The 16,872-nt window shown below is 38.3% G+C and overlaps 1 long non-coding RNA gene across 1 annotated transcript in view; it reads right to left on the reverse strand.

Annotated features, from left to right (window-relative positions):
• LOC309638785 overlaps positions 1-16,872 on the reverse strand; it is a 136,599-nt gene that overhangs the window by 61,986 nt on the left and 57,741 nt on the right. The gene's annotated exons all lie outside the window — the stretch shown is intronic.

Genomic DNA, 16,872 nt, shown 5'->3' on the forward strand with positions numbered 1-16,872 from the left:
TCCCTCCAACCAGTGAAGAATAAGGTCTGTTTTCTTTCTAGGGGGAAAAAAATACACTTGCTTTGCCTCTGAAACAATAAAAGCCCCTTACCTATCTTCAAAAACCCCCAAGAGAACTTTTCTTGATATAATCTTAGAAAAGTGGGAGGTTTAATCTGCATATAATGGCTGAGTTTAATTAAATAAAACTTCATGGCCAGATTTCCCTGGAAAGCTGAGAAAATGATATCTTTTGCAACCTGGATCATCAGTTAAAGAAGTAAAGTGATGGACTCTATTGCAACAGAAGAGTTAATTAAACTGGAAATACACAACTTGCACCCCAACATTGTTTGCAGACATGACAAAGTACTAAATAGTTCTGCACAGGTAATAAGAGACAGGACACTCCATAATGTGTTAATTCTTTCAAAAATATAATCTTTACAAGAAAATTCGTGAAGGAGGGGTGGGCATGGGATAGAGTCATAAAGCTAGAATTCATTGAGCATTGGGCGAGGGAACTATAAGTGTCAGAAATGACTTTGCCCCTTTCCTGGCTGGGTGACTATGGGCAAGTCATTTAAAACTCTGTGGCTCAGTCTCCTTATTTCTAGATAGGGATGGTATAGCGACCACTTTCAGGTTTATCGCAAAAATAAGATATACACAGCTTTTGATAGTACTTTGAAAACTGTCTAGCATGTAGGAGATTTGAGTTCTGGTTTGTTTATAGTTCTCCATCTCTGTTTGCTTTGGATTCTTTATTCTCTGTCAAAGACTTTATTCAAATGGTTGATTGTCATTTCTACTTCAGACCCAGACACCTAAAAGCTGTCTGGAAGCACTGTGTGCAAAGCTGGCTTCAGAACAAGGTGATAGCTTTGGACCATCTTTTGGCCGAGAGACGCTCAAAGGTACTGCCTGAAAGCACTGTGTGCAAAGCTGGCTTCAGAACAAGGTGATAGCTTTGGACCATCTTTTGGCCGAGAGACGCTCAAAGGTCCTGCCTGAATCAGAGTGGGAGGTGGCAGATGCCTAGCAGCTAGTAATGTGGGCTCAGGAGACTTAATCCTCATGTTTTTCATCTTAGGTTCCATGTCCATCCTCCATTTTTCCATATTTCTCAACTTCAGGGCATCTGCTCCAGAGAACAAATTTGGGGTCTCTTTTGGGGGAAAAGAAGATAACCTGGCTAACTGGGGTCAGAAATGTACCCAAGTTTATAAATAATTTATATAAAGTCTTAGCTAATGATTTGGTCCAATTTTGATTCAGGCATTCAACTAGCTTGCTTTCACACGTGGGAAATGCTATAATTATTATTTTCCTCATATTTACTATTTTAAGAAAATTCTGGTCTAGATTCTCATAATTGCATATAATTTTTATAATTTTGGTATGGGGGAGGTGAGAGGAAGCATGATTTCCAATATCTATGGAAAAATAAAAAGAATTAGAGATTAGCTCAAAAACACGTGTAGAAATTTAGAGAGTGTTTTTACTTTAGGCCAGGATCTAAGTAGATGCACTCTCAAAATCCATTATTATTATGTTTTTTCATGAAGAGACCTCTTTTTTTTTTTTATAAATTTATTTATTTATTTAATTTTGGCTGCGTTGGGTCTTCGTTGCTGCATGCGGGCTTTCTCTAGTCGCGGTGAGAGGGGCCTACTCTTCATTGTGGTGCGCGGGCTTCTCATTGAGGTGGCTTCCCTTGTTGCGGAGCATGGGCTCTAGGCATGCGGGCTTCAGTAGTTGTGGTGCGAGGGCTCAGTAGTTGTGGCACGAGGGCTCTAGAGTGCAGGCTCAGTAGTTGTGGCACACGGGCTTAGTTGCTCTGCGGCATGTGGGATCTTCCCGGACCAGGGCTCGAACCCGTGTCCCCTGCATTGGCAGGCGGATTCTTAACCACTGGGCCACCAGGGAAGTCAGAGACCTCTTTATAGTGGTCCTTTACTTGGGTGAATTTTGTGTTATGGTGGTTTTATTTGTTTGTGAAGTCTTTGACACTCATCCCATTGAGAGGTGGTATATAATTATCCTCCCCTTGAATATAGATTGACATTTCTGACATGCTTCTAACAAATGTAAGATGGAAGAAATGACATGCGGTGACTTCAGAGGCTGGGTTATAAAAGGTGATTCTTGGTCTGCCTGGCTCACTTTCTCACTGGGACATGCACATTTGGAGTGTGGAACTATCGTGTAAGAAGTCTGGCTACCCTGAAGAAGCCATGTGTGACAGATCACGAGGGAAGACAAAATAGAGATAAAGAGAGATGCTGAAAGAGCCCCAGCTACTGGAGCTCCATCTCTTTATGACTTCTCAGCTCAGGCACTATGTATGTGTATACCTCTCTGGTGATATCCAAGTGAGGAAGCCTTCAAGATTACTCCAGCACCAGCAGCTGTGTGACAAACACAAGACTTTAAGTAGATCCTCCTATCTGAGCCAAATCAACCTCCAGAAACCTGAGAAATAATACTAATAATTGAGGCTGTTTTGCATCACTAAGTTGGGGGTGGTTTGTTACGTAATAGTAGGTAACTAGAACACTTACAGTGTTGGTCCAAGTACTCAACCTGTGAAGACATAGCCATGGAAATCAGTTCTCTGTAAGGAGGTCTTGGCTCTGCCCCCATTAACTTCTCAATCTTAGGGAAGATACTTTAACAAATTCTTCAAATCTCAGATTTCCCATTTGTAAAACGTGAATGACGATACCCTGTAAGCAGGGCTTTCCTGTTAAGTGAGAAAAAATCTGGGGGAACTCTAGGTACTGCAAAACACAACATAAAGTTGTGAGTTGTTAGTGAAATTTTCATGATGAGTAGCATTTCCCATGAGTGAGTTTACTGAGGGGTTTTCAAAAACTTGGCCGAGGCTATCTCTGTTGGGTAGTTGAGGTTTGGGGGAAGGGCGGATACTTCTGTCCATGTAATCAAATTAATATCTTAATATTTTATTGTATTTAAGTGGTTTTTTTCTAAATAAATGCAATGGAGTGTAAAATCACAATATCCATACTAAGGAAAATGTCAGTAACATGTAGGAGTGGAAAGATAGGGGCATGTAACTTCATTTGTATTGGGAGCCCAGCAAAGATTCGTGATTGAAGATTGGATGTGTTTTTCATGGAATATCAGCATGTCACAATGATATTCATTCCTAATGATCAGATCACTTGCCATCACATTCATACACTGCTTTTATTTATTTATTTATTTATTTATTTATTTATTTATTTAAGTAGAAGAAGGGATAAGCAACAATTTAAGAACAATTTACAGGGCTCAGCAGCCTTAGTGACCAATAAATAGGAGTAACAATATAGTGTGGCAGGTTTAATCTCAATCTACAAAATTAGAAGTGCAAGAAGCAGTCTTTTCTTTTTCTCCCACTCAATTTAATTTTTATTTTGAGCCCTCATTCTACCCTGCATGTGATGGTGGAAAGTTAATCACAGTCAGTTTGTGCTTTCCTCCCATTCAGGATTGCATCTAATTTCTGTATTACTTCTGTCATCTTAAAATACTGGGAGAGTAATGTGTTCCTTTATGTCATCTGTGGTTGATAGACCTTGTATCTCACTTTGGGAAAGTGACTTTACTGCCTAGAATGCAGTGATTCTTAAACTTTAGTGGGCATCAGAATCACCTGGAAGCTTGTTAAGACACAGATCCCTGGGGCCCACCCCCAGAATTTCTGATTCAATAGATCTGCATGGCCTGAGGATTTGCCTTTCTAATAAGTTTCCAGAGGATGCTGATGCTGGTGATTCTGGACTACACTTTGATGTCCACTGACCTTAAGATGAAAAAGTCAGATCTGCCTACTTTACTGAGAGCCTAACTTATCTTAGGAAAGCCTCCTCTACAAGAAACCCCATTGCTCTGTATCACACACCAACCAAATGCGAAAGGTGATTCCAGAAGGATTTTAGAGAGAGGAGTAAGTGCATTTCAGGATTTTAGCTTTAATAAACCTTGTCATTTATTCTTTCATTCTTTCAATCATTTGCTATATATTGGTTTCAGAAGTTATCAAACAAAAAATTAAAATGTGACCTGGATAGAGAAAGAGAGAAACAAAGCTTTTCTCTCTATGTCCCTACTCACAGGATGGATCACATGTCCCAACCCATTAAGAAAAAATATAGGTTTTTCCAATGATTTGAATAAATGAAATCCATCTCATTACCCTTTCCTGAATCTGAAACCACCACCACCAAATGTGTCATCTCATTTTGCTTTGTATATGCAACTGCTGGAGAAATCTTGAACAGTATAGGAACAAAATCATTTTTAATTACATATACTTTTGGAACTTTGCTTCTTTCAAGGTGGGGAATACTGGCCACCCCATTTGGCTATGAGTGCTCTCTCACTCTCCCTGTCTGTCTCTCTCATTCTCTGCAGTCTACAGGCTGCATATTTTATAATTCCTTTCTGCACATCCAACCCCTTTATTTGGTGAGATTTCTATGGAATCTGTTAGGTGTGTGTCATGTAGTTTACTGGCTTGAAATAAACTCACTTTTAAGGTATTCTGTTTGGGAGACAAATAAAAGAAAGAGGAACCAATACCATATCTGCTTGATAATGAAAATCGACATAGGGTCTTTCTGAAATAAAGAGCTAGACTCCCCTTAGACCATCACGCACACACGCGCATGCACGTGCGTGTGTGCACACACACAAACACACACACACACATCAGAGTTCCTCAGTGCTGAATCCCAGGTCCTCTTTTCACTTTACTTGGTCTTATTGTTAAGCTTGGTGACTGACAATGTATCATATGACTTGAGTTCAAAAAAGATCCCAGAATGTCTGGCATCCATGTGTTCAAGAAGCAAATGTATTAACGGAGGAGAGTGCTGGCTATGGAGTCACACACTTGGGTTAAAATTCTGGCTATGCCACATTCACTATGTGAGCTTGGTCAAGTCACATAGTTTAGATACGTGACTTGACTTCTCTTTGCTTCAGTAAGATGGGGATGATGGGAATGATAATTCCTGCCTCCCAGGTGTGGGGATTGGCAATGCATGTGAAGCACTTAGCACAGTATCTGCACACTCAACAATTCATAGTTGTTACTCCATGTGTTCTGTTGCCCTTTCTTTCCTGCCATTTTCTGTCTCTGTAGAGATGAAAATCTCCTTTTTTTGGCCACTAGGTGGAGAAAGCAAGCTTTCTACAGTATTTGGATTAAACACAAGGCCAAATCATCCTGACCAAAATACTGCAGACATTTAAGGGAAAGTTTTTGTTTTTCCTTCCTCTTCTTTAGAACTTCAGACAGCATGAACAGGGTATTTGGAGAGATGTCTGGAGAATTCTTGAGCAGTTCACAATGAAATGTTTGAGTTTTGAGTGTGGTCCTGCCTCGAGGCACTAGATTTTACCCAGGGATGGTACAAGGCAAATGATAAAGTTCACAATTCAGCTTTCCAGAACCTTCTTATCCTCCATGCCTTAATCTCTTCTCACTGGCATTTCAAGCAGGCACCTCCTCAGTATTTTTTTTTCCTTCTGAAGTATTATATAGCTGCTGATTCCCACGGACATTTGCATTTTGACACGAACTCCCTTGATACGTTACCTTTCTTCAGTCTAATATAGTAGTAATGGGAACCCATTGGACTTACTTCACAAAACTGTTGGGAGGATCATTCAGTTAATACATGTGCAATCATGTGTGAACTCTAAGTTCTCTACAAGTAAGTTCTTTTTATATTGAGGATATAAATTTCTGCCTTTAAATAAATAAGTTGAGAAGTCCAAAAGATTCTTGAGAAAGAATCAGGTTTGCAAGGGGATGTGGTTACCTTTCTAGGTGAAGGCACTGTGGTGCCCTGCACATAGGCCAGGTATTACTCCAAGCTCCATATTTCCTGCCTTACACTCCTCATCTCTCCTTCTCACCTTGTTTCCAAAGTCTCTTTTCATTTGCTTTCATACCTATTTTTTACCTTCCCAGTACCGACCCTTCAGATGAACAACTATTTGCAATGTTAATCCATGCTATTGATTGGTATCTTCCTAAGAATTATCTCGTCGGCTCCAAAAATTGCAGCTACACCTATATCCCTAATCCAACATTCAATAACCCATACTATTCCAACAAGTACCTCATGATCTCTGTGTATATAAGGATATTCTGGCAAGAATCATCCAAAGAGTTTTCATTTTTACACATACTTTCACTTACAGTGCAAATTTTATTCTTTCTGTGATGGAAAATAACCAAGTTCCATACCAAATTTTTAGCCTGTAATTCACGTAATTGTATTGTAAAAAAAAAAAAAAAATTATCTCATACTTTAAAAAAGTAGTCCCATTTGCCTTTCCACTAGTGTTCCTTGCAGGCATTTTTGTTGTTGTTTTTGTTTTCCTATGTTATTTAAGGAGGGAAAAAACCAGGAAAAATTTTAGTTTATGTTCAGTAAATTTCTGCTCTAGGACTTGAGGTTTCTATAGGCATCCAAGAGCATAGCTGGATCCCTGAAATGCTATTCCATTTAAATGTGGTTTGAAATAGCACATTTATTTCCACTAAATTTACTTTAAATGCATCTCACAGAGTGATCATTTTTGCATAATACACATACACACACACACACACACACAGAGGCATCTAGGGCCTAAATGTAAGTGTAAATTCCATACTTTTCCCTTATAAAATTTTCTGATTCTCAATTTATAGTGTCAATTTGCAATCACTACATTCCATAAGCATAAGACATTCATATATATTAAATGTCTTATAAGGGGCTTTCCCCCAAACAGACTCTGAGACAAAGATTTGAGTGCAAGCAGCTTCTAGGGAAGTACAGGTAACATGGGTAGGTGAGGGGCAAAGAAATACAGTGAAGATAAGCAGACAATGAAGTGTATATTATAAAGTGGGCTCCCATATAGACTGGAGCTTAGTCCTGTGCAGAAACTCTGGAAATGATGCAAAATACAGTCCTTAGTATTATTGGGTGAAGAGTGAGGAAAAGGGGGTATTGATATCCCTATACCTGTCAGTCATTTGTTACTGACTTCTAGAGGAGGGAAGATCTTAATTCTCAGCCCTTCCCATAAGCCTTGCATGTGAAGCCCTCCAACAAAGATGCAAATTCTGGCCATTTCTTCTGCCAAGCACAGAAATGGTAAGAAGACCCAAAATGAAAGGGGTGGAGGACTGATCTGCCTGTTATGCCCACCTATTAGCAAAAAATTGCTACTCATATATCACAATCCATGTTCATGCCTACATTTATATCAAGTCCCCAAACTAAAATTCAATAGTCAGTTATAGCTCAATAAAGCTGGAAAAACTTAATTCATAACCCCCTGAAAAATAAATCTCCAGGTCAGATGTTTTCATTGGAGAATTCTTGAAAACATTTAAAGAAGCAAAAACAATTTTACACGATGTCCTCCAGAAAACAGAAGAGGAGGAAACATTTCCCAGTGTATTTTATGAGGCATAATTGCTAATATCACAAAAAATAATCATTCTATACACTAACGATGAAATGCAGGAGTTGAAATTAAAACACAATTATCATTACAATTATTTCAATACTTAGATATACACTTTAAAAAGCGTATACCTTAAAAAAAGTCCAGGTTTTGTATGTTGAACATTACAAAATGCTGTTAAGTCAAAGAAGAGAACATAACTGTTCATGGATTGAAAGGCCCAACATATTAAAGATGTCAATGCTCCAAGGTGATCTGTAGATTAAGTACAATTCCTCTCAACATCCTAACGAGATTTTTTTCTAGAGATAGTCAACGTTATTGTACAATTTATACAGAAAGGCACAGGTCTTAGAGTAGCTGAAACAATCTTGACAAAGAAGAGTACAGTGGAAGGAATCCCTTTCCCTGATGTTAAAGCTTACTGTACAGCTATAGTAACCAAGAGTGTGTGGTATTGGTGGAGGAACAGGCATATAGACCTATAGAACCAAACAGAGAACCCAGAAATAGACCCAAACAAAAATGCCCAGTTGATTTTATACCAAAGTGAAAGAGAAATTAAGTGAAGAAAGAATACCCTTTTCAACAAATGATGCAGGAACAATCAAACATCCATAGGCAAAAAAAAAAAAAAAAAAAAAAAAAAAAGATCATGAACTTAAAGGCAAAATGTAAACATATCAGTCCTTGGGAAAAGCAAAATTATTCTTCTATTTTATGTTGTGTAACGTACATCACTTCCCTGTCTCTTGACAACAGTTTATTTGATTTCATTTCTTTTGAGAAGCAGGATAGAGTCTGAATGGGAATAATAATAACAGCCCCCAACTCAAACGGAAGTTAGAAGGATTAAGTCAATCAACATGGGAGCCTGAGGAACAGTTCCTAATACCTGGTAAGAAGTCTAAACGTACTAGGGGTTTTCTAATATTTAATTCTGAATATTCTCTTACAATTATCATTAGGAAGATGTTTCCCAAATCCACATGTTAAAGGCCTATCGATTAAGAGAAATCAGAACCCGGAATTTCGATCACTTTTATACACAGGGAAGTGATGCAACATAGTTGGATGCTTTTTGTATTTTTTTCCAAGGGAAGCTTGTTTCCAATCCTATTTTGCCCATGAAATACAATTTTTGGCTTATTAGAACGATGTAATAGACACCTATCTGAGATCTCAGCTTGGTACAAAGAGTAGAATTGGTTTGCAATAGAACCACAGTGGAGATATAAAGTGAGTAAAAGATTAAATATAGATACTATTATGAGCTAGGATGAGGACAATACCAACAATAATGGTGCCTCAAAATATGGATTTTCCCACTCATATTGGAATTCCTAAAGTTTATAATGCAAGACATGTAGCCCCCAAATTAAATATTTCCCTCCTGGTTCCGAGAAGTTTTGTTTTTAAATTCGGGATTTGTTTCCCCGAAATAAGCTGTTCTTTTCAGTATCCATCAAAAACTATGAAAAAATGTAGTTTATTCTCATCACATGGTTCAGTCAATGAATTTAAAGATTTTATTTTGTATTTTCTTTGGCATCTATCCAGTCAAATGTATGCCCTGATTTCATGCATATTTTGAAAATTAAAGGTAAGTTTCTACTTGTATTTTACATAATGAACCTCATGCCTAATCCTTGGTGGTCTTTTTGGTTTTAACATGGCATTTCTTTTTCTAAAATGCTGACCAATTTCAAAATTATCTGTGAATTTTCCCAACTTATAAACTTTATATCCTACTCATCTATACTGCTATCATTGCTAGGTAAGAACACATTTTAGAATTGGCATGATGTTAACAACAATTAACCATTTTGTAGATTCTTGCTCCAATTAGAATTCCAAGACTAAACTAGATTATCTATTGTCAATTTGGTACTATCACCACTACACTCTAAGGGTAGGAAATATATTTCCTGGAATCCTCTTCAACATACGGTTCCAGGCTGGCATTTGCCAATGAAAGAAACTCATGTCTGATTTGAAAGGTGGAAGCAAAGCAGAAGGCATTGCCTTCTCTGCCTCTGGAGGCTGGTACAGCCAGATGCGCAGAGAGATGAGAGTTTACAGCAGCTTCCTGCTGACTCCAGAATATGACCCACTTTTCAGATAAAGCAAATGGTGGGAGCTTCTCAGTGATTCTCAAAAGTTATAACAGCCTCCAGGAAAATGTTGAAAAATCACCAAGTTCGGTGTTTCATGCTGAAATCTTCAGCATCAATTCCTCTGACTTCTGTTAGTAGCTCCCCTGTCCTTCTATAGTAGCTTTGCTGTCACCCTTCTAACTGCCACATAAATCCCTCATTCTGTATTAAATCTGCTATGCCTGGAATACACAGTCATTCTGTTTTCTTGACTGAACCTTAACTGATACAAAGACTTTCAACACCTTGAAAATAGTATCCCAAATATATCCACAAGTCCTCATCAAGTACCCCAACTGAATTCACTGAAAAATATTCTCTGCCGCATGGCACCTGCCATGTTGCTCTTCTCTTAAGATTACTCCATCACGTCCAAGATTGCCAGTGCCCATGAGTATGTCCCTGGACCCCAATGATGCCCATGCAAAGTTGACCATCTCCAGATAGCTCTAAACTGCTGAGAATGACATCCTGAAAATCTAAGGAATGCCCAAGTTAAATCACAATTTGGGTAGAAGTGGGAGAATGCCACGGTTCCCCCATTTAGGGTCAAACTTCAACACAAACATCCAATTCAACATCAAACATCAACTCCTAAACCCTGCCTATGTCCAGTGTTTCTTAGAGTCACTCATGATAATATCAACTTCGACTTCTGTCTGCTGTTCATCACTTTTGTGGGCTCAACATGTATGGAAACCCAACACTGTATTCTCGACCCTCTCTCTTGAGCAGATCTCCCCCCACGCGATTCCTCTACTCTTGGAAGCTACCATGCATGGTGACTGTACTCAGAGGATCTGCATCAGTTGCACTGTGTGGTTAGACACGTCTGTCCCACCCTTGGGCAGAACTTAAGCTAAAGTGGTGATTCCACTAAGTGAATGTAGATTATTATTTTGACTTAGTGTTCAGAAAAGTCAGGGGAAATAGTGAAAAGAAACCTTTCTGGAACCTGCCTCTCAGGAAGAGCATAATGGTTAAGTCTGGAAACTTCAGAGCAGACTGCCAAGGCTTAAATGTTACCTAAAGCACTTACTCATTGTATGTCTTTGCTAAGTTACTTAACCTCTCTGTCTGTAGAAAGCATAGAATAATAGAATGCACATAGTAGGGTTGTTATGAGGACATCTTAATTATGATGATAGTTTTTTGTGTGTTCCCACTAAGTAACTTTGGCAAAATCCCTTTGCATTGACTGTGTTTGCAAATCCCCCAAATGGAAGTTCTATTAACCATTTTAGCTCTACTGTTCTATGGATCTACATGTATTTTCTTCATCAGCATGACTTTAATCCAGTTGGAAAAACAGCAACAATAAGAAACCACACTGATTTTCTCCATGGCCAGGGCAAGTTGCATTGAAACCGCTAACCCTTTCACTGAACTGCATGCTGGGCAGTAAATTCTAAGAGTAAATCTTAAATAGTGAAAGAAAAACAAGAATTCTCTCAGTTGAGAATGTCCTCTGACATTAAGCGGTATGTAAAACTGTTATTTTTCTAACTTCTGATGCCCTCTATCCCCACTTCCAACTATGAAAATTGCTAAGTGTTGACCTTATATTCCACTTAGACCAGTGCAGCCCTCTTGATAACTGTGGTCAGAATCTGATTTGTTCTAACTGCGGACATACATCATTCCTTGCATTTTAGCTACTTAGAAGACAGCTAGATTATTAGCTCTGTGGGTCAAAAAAAAAAAAAAATAGGGACTTATATGTATTTTTTCCTCTTCAGTATAGTTTACTTATGAATCAGAAACCCAACAAGAAGTTATAAACTGCTGAGTTTAAGTGGTATCCTATAGCTTTAGTTATGTCAGGCTTCAATTACACAAAGCACAAGCCTCTGTAGATATGTTAAGCAGAAAGAAATTTAATACAGAGAATTACGTTGAATCAGAAATTAGTAGAAGGACTTGGATCTTGGGCTGTGCCATGAATCTCTCTCAGAAAAACATTGTGGAATTAGTTCATTAGGGCAGCTGTAACTTCTACCAGGAAGGCACTCATGGGAGTGTGAGCTCCAAAAGCAAATCCCCTGCCATGTCCCTAGAGCCATGTCATGCCTACTAGATATCTACTGGGAAAATAATGGATGCCACCTGGCCTCTTGGCGTGCATAACAATGGTGAATTTCAATGCTGTTACAGGAAAAAATACCTCATTCCAGCTACATCTCAGCCTCACTTTTTGTGTTCCAAATCTCATGGAAGTGAGTCTGATTCATTGAAGCTAAAGATTTGGAACTCTAGCTATAAAGGAGCAGAGAAATGTAATTATTGGCTAGTCAGGCTCTGTAGTACACTGGGGCATTCTAGAAGGAGGATAAGATTCTTGTTGAAAGCTAATCCACCATAGCCATCACAAGCATTTATGGAGGACATTTTTTTCCTGATTGCAAAAGTAATACGGTCTTATTTAACAATGATAAACTGAGAAAAGTATAAAGAAGAAAAAATAAATCTCTACTTATACTGAGAACATGTTAATATATATTTTTCCATGTAGAATTTTTCTAAAACTTTGTCATTAAAGGCTCTTATATTTATTTGTTGTTTTTAAGGCCTTTGCCTTTTGGGGATTTCTGTTACGGAGGGAAAAATGATTTTAGTGCCTATTTCCAATCAATCCACATTGTATTTCAAAATGTCACTTAGAAAAAAAACTTCAATTCTCAATTCACCTGGAGTCTCTGATATAAGTCAGAGCAACTATACCCAAATGGTCATCAACTACTTTTATTTCCACAGTGGATTAGATTCATAACCTAACACTTTAAATTTGCTTTGCAAAGTGCTACAAAATAAAGAAAAATATTAAATGATCTATATAGTATTGTATATTTTGATTAACATATATAATGAACAGTGTGTGACATATTGAAAAAAATAATAAAAGTCTGTTGCCTAAAGGAGAGGTGATTAAAATAAACTGTAAAAAGTAGAATTCAAGAATTTCATCACAACCAAACCCAACCTCCTAAACTTTTGATTGATATTCCAAACTTGCTGCAAATATTTGTGAAAACAAATAAATGTTCCTATTTCACCAGTATGAACTGCAAGAGAAAGAATATTTGTAAAGAACCTAGCATGAGGTAATACCTCTGGATAATCAAGTCTCACAGTGATTCTGCCATAATCAATGAGAAAAATCTGATCTATAATTAAAATGCATTGACACAATGAAACATTCGTTAGCTGGCTGTACCACAGGGGCAGAGGGGTAGGGTGGAGGCGGTGGGGTGGGCTGAGAAAGCCGAGCCTGTGATACCAGCTCTCTCAAACTCTCTCAGGATAGGTGTTTTTTGTTTTTTGTTTTTTCCAGGAATGGAACTGCTTGTCACCAGAATCCCCAAACAATACTTGGTTTTTCAGGGTAGGGGAGTGTTAGGGACTGAAACTTGTGCCCCTACACCCTCCAAATTTGTATGTTGAAATTCTAAACCCCAGGACCTTAGAATGTGACTATATTTGGAGATGGGGCCTTTAAAGAGGTAATTAAGTTGAAATGAGGTTGTTAGGCTGGGCCCTAATCCAATATGACTGGTGCCCTTATAAGAAGAGATTAGGAAGATGCAAGAGGGAAGAGATATGGGAACATATGTATATGTATAACTGATTCACTTTGTTATAAAGCAGAAAGTAACACACCATTGTAAAGCAATTATACTCCAATAAAGATGTTAAAAATAAATAAATAAAAATAAAAAATAAAAAAAAAAAAGAAGAGATTAGGAAGCAGAGTCAGCCTCCAGGGAGGCTTATGTACAGAGAAGGCCAAGTGAGAACACAGTGGGAATGACACCATCTGCAAACCAAGGAGAGAGCTTTCAGGAGAATCCAAGCCTGCCAACACTGTGATCTTAGATTTGGCCTCCAGAAGTATGAGAAATAAATAAGCAGTTGTTTAAACCACCCCTTCTGTGGTATTTTGTTATGGCAGCCCAAGCAAACTAATACAGGGAGAAAAAAGTGAAATGTGTAATTTAAACAAATAACTTTGATGCTCCTCTTGGTATAGAAAAGTTGTTCTCAAACAGGAAATTCTTCGCCCCCTAAGGGACATTGGGCAATGTCTGGGGACATTTTGATTGTCACATGGGGGGGTGGGGGCAGGGTCTACTGACATATAGTGAATAGAGGCTATGGATACTGTGAGACATCCTACAGTGCACAGAACGGTCCCCCTCCTCCAGAGCAGAGAATGATCCAGCCCAAGAACTGAGGTTGAGAAATTCTACTGACTGTAATGGCATGAATTTGCCTCACAGGTTTGTGATTTGGGAATGAGGAGATGTAACTTTTTTTTTTTTTTTTCTGGTAGGGCCTACAAAGTCATTTCTGCAACAGCTAATTATCTTGTACCAGCTACTCTGAACAGTTAGCTAGAGGATGTTTCCCTAATGATCCCATCAGGCCGGTTGGCCCTACCTGTGATGAACATACTAGACCAGGGAACTTTCCACTTTACTATTAGCAGAATGGAAACATTTCTGCTATTCTGTTCTCACAAAATGCAGAAGGCAGAAACTAATTCCATATGTCAAATGTTTCTTCCTTTAAAGGTAAAGGACAAATAAGCCCATTCTTTTTGCCCACAAATGTACTGGACATGAATTTATTAAACCAATTAATTATTGAAGTGAATTTTTAAATGCCTTATTTAGTGATAAGGAATATTAAAACTGAGTTAGGTCAGGTTTTTTTTTTAAGACGATGAGTCACTTGAAGCTTAACTTCTATCATTTATATCCTCTGACATTGTTTTCTTTTTCTCTTTCTCCTTTACCCTCATCTGTATCTAGTCACCAAGAAACAGCAAGAAAGGCAATGATGTTCAAACCTGAGAAGATGGATTAACGCAAGGGTGTTCTACTCCTCCCGAGATTAAGTTGGACCTCTTGCTCTTATGGGCTACTGTGATGCTCTTTGGATAGAATAAACATGTAATGTTCTTATGCTTGGGGACAAATAGGGAAGATGAAGGACATCTGGCTCTACTGACCCCTCAGAATTCTGCAGTGTAGGATTTTTTTTTAAAAAGTCTTTGGGGATCACAGGATCACATAACAATGGAAGGCTCGGTGAATTCAGTAGACACAATAACTCCAGCTGGTATCATATGTCTGGCTTTGACATGGTAATGGTTATTTAGGTGATTTCAGTGATGAGAGAATCTGCAGATCACCACCTCTGCTTGTTCCCTGCTTCTTCCCCTCATCCAAGTGCTGGCCTAAATCAAAACTTTAAGATTCACAATTCATCAAGATGACTCTGAGTGCATGATAAATTGGGCAGATTAGATTTTATGTATCTTTAGCTCCACAAATCATCATTTATGAGTCCCACTGTTGGATGCAGAGTGAGGAGAGAAATAGGGAAATATGGGAACCAGGATGTGATAATCTCATTTGAATTAGACAAATGAGGCCCTGCTGGAAAGGAACACCCAGGGTCTCTGAACAAATTTATGAAGTCAAAACAAAAAATAATTACAGTGCAGAAATGGCTGGTGCTGGATGAACCCACTTCATTCCTAATGTTGGTTGGCAGCTCTTCATCCTGATTATTCCATCTGGAGATAATTGTGTGATATCATGCATAAAATTAAATCATAAATCAATCCAACTAGTGAACAGGCCAGCAAGCTGCTGAGAAAGCCAAGCGTAGAGGAGGTGAGACTTCTCATCTTAGTGAGAGATATAGGAATGAAATTAAGAGAAGACCTGCAGGGGGTGACCCCCAGCAAGTCTGCAGGCTCGCTTGCTGACAACTGCCGCCAAAGTCCATGTCTCAACAGAACAAGGACAGCCTACACGATGATGCGTTATCCATTTGCTGATGAGGGAAGAATGTTCTGTTCATGAAAGGAACCACATACTGCTTTTCAAAGATCTCTGTTTTGAGTTGGGGATGTCCAACATGCAATACTTTATTTCCTTTCCTGATGAAATGTTACTAGTGATACAAAGTTTATAAACACAATGGAAGTCTTAAACAATAGCATAAAATCAAACAGTCTTCAAGGCTTAGTGTTTGGAGAATTAAAGAGTACACCATGGTCTCTGACTTAGTAAGTAAGCTGTGGTTAATTTACAGGTTATATTTGGAAAGGGTTTTTCAGAGGACAAGGTATGGTTTTAAAGCAGTGGCTATGATGCATATAAAAGAGTAAAGTAATTAGGATAAAGACAAATGTATTGTTTAAATGGTGACCATTGATTTCTATAAGTGCTTTTGCTGTGGCCTGTAAGTTGGAGGGGGTCAAAACTCAAAGATGATCCCAGACTCCCTAAGAGCTCAGGCTGGAGCAAATGGCCGAAGGACATTTAATACTTCTTTCAGCCGAATCATTTGAGATGATAAATCTCATGGCTTTGGAGATTCCATTTGTGACCATAATAAATGGAAAGTCCAGCTGTATGTTGAGTCTCTGAGCTTTCAAGTGGCAACAGTAGCAGATGTTGGGAGGCTGGTGGCTTGTGAGCATCTGCAGGAGGACGGTCACGGGGCCGCTCAGCAGAGACGCCTAGTAGAAGACGATAATGAAGATAAATTCTTTCTTGTCGTTTTTTCCCCCTCTGAATAATATCGGGAACAGTAGAGCAAGAAAAGCCACCAGTTCTGAAAAATGCTTATTCTTTTGTTTCATTCCCAATTGTATTGTGTCCATATAATGCGTATATACTGAACCCAAATATTTGTAAGTATAGGAATCTGGTTGGTTTTAGACAGTTCTAAAGTGTGGGCAAACCAAAAAAATGAAAAACCTTCATAGGAATAAATACTATTTACCTGTCTTTAATGACTTCCTTTCCCCCATCTCCTACCCACCAAGAATGTTTGTTTCCTGTTCTTCATTTTGGCCAAACTCAACCAGAAACCAGGAAACCACAAACAACAATGTTATGATAATGAGCAGCATTAGAATTCTACTTTATCAGGTTTATTTAATTGGCCAGAAGTCTTTTAGTTGCAAACCTCAGAAACCCAACTCAAACTAGTCTATGTAAAGAGAAGAAATTTATTGTCTTATGTAAATCTATCTATCTATCTATCTATCTGTCCATCCATCCACCTTATGTATGTATGTATGTATCTATCTATCTATCCTATCTATTCATCTACCTATTATCTATCCATCCAGCTATCTATCATCTATCATCTATTCATCTATCCATCCAGCTATCTATCTATCCAGCCATGTGTCTATCTATCTATCTATCTATCTATCTATCTATCTATCTAT

The sequence above is a fragment of the Balaenoptera physalus genome (assembly GCF_965194825.1).
Source record: "Balaenoptera physalus genome assembly, chromosome: 11".
NCBI lineage: Eukaryota > Metazoa > Chordata > Mammalia > Artiodactyla > Balaenopteridae > Balaenoptera > Balaenoptera physalus.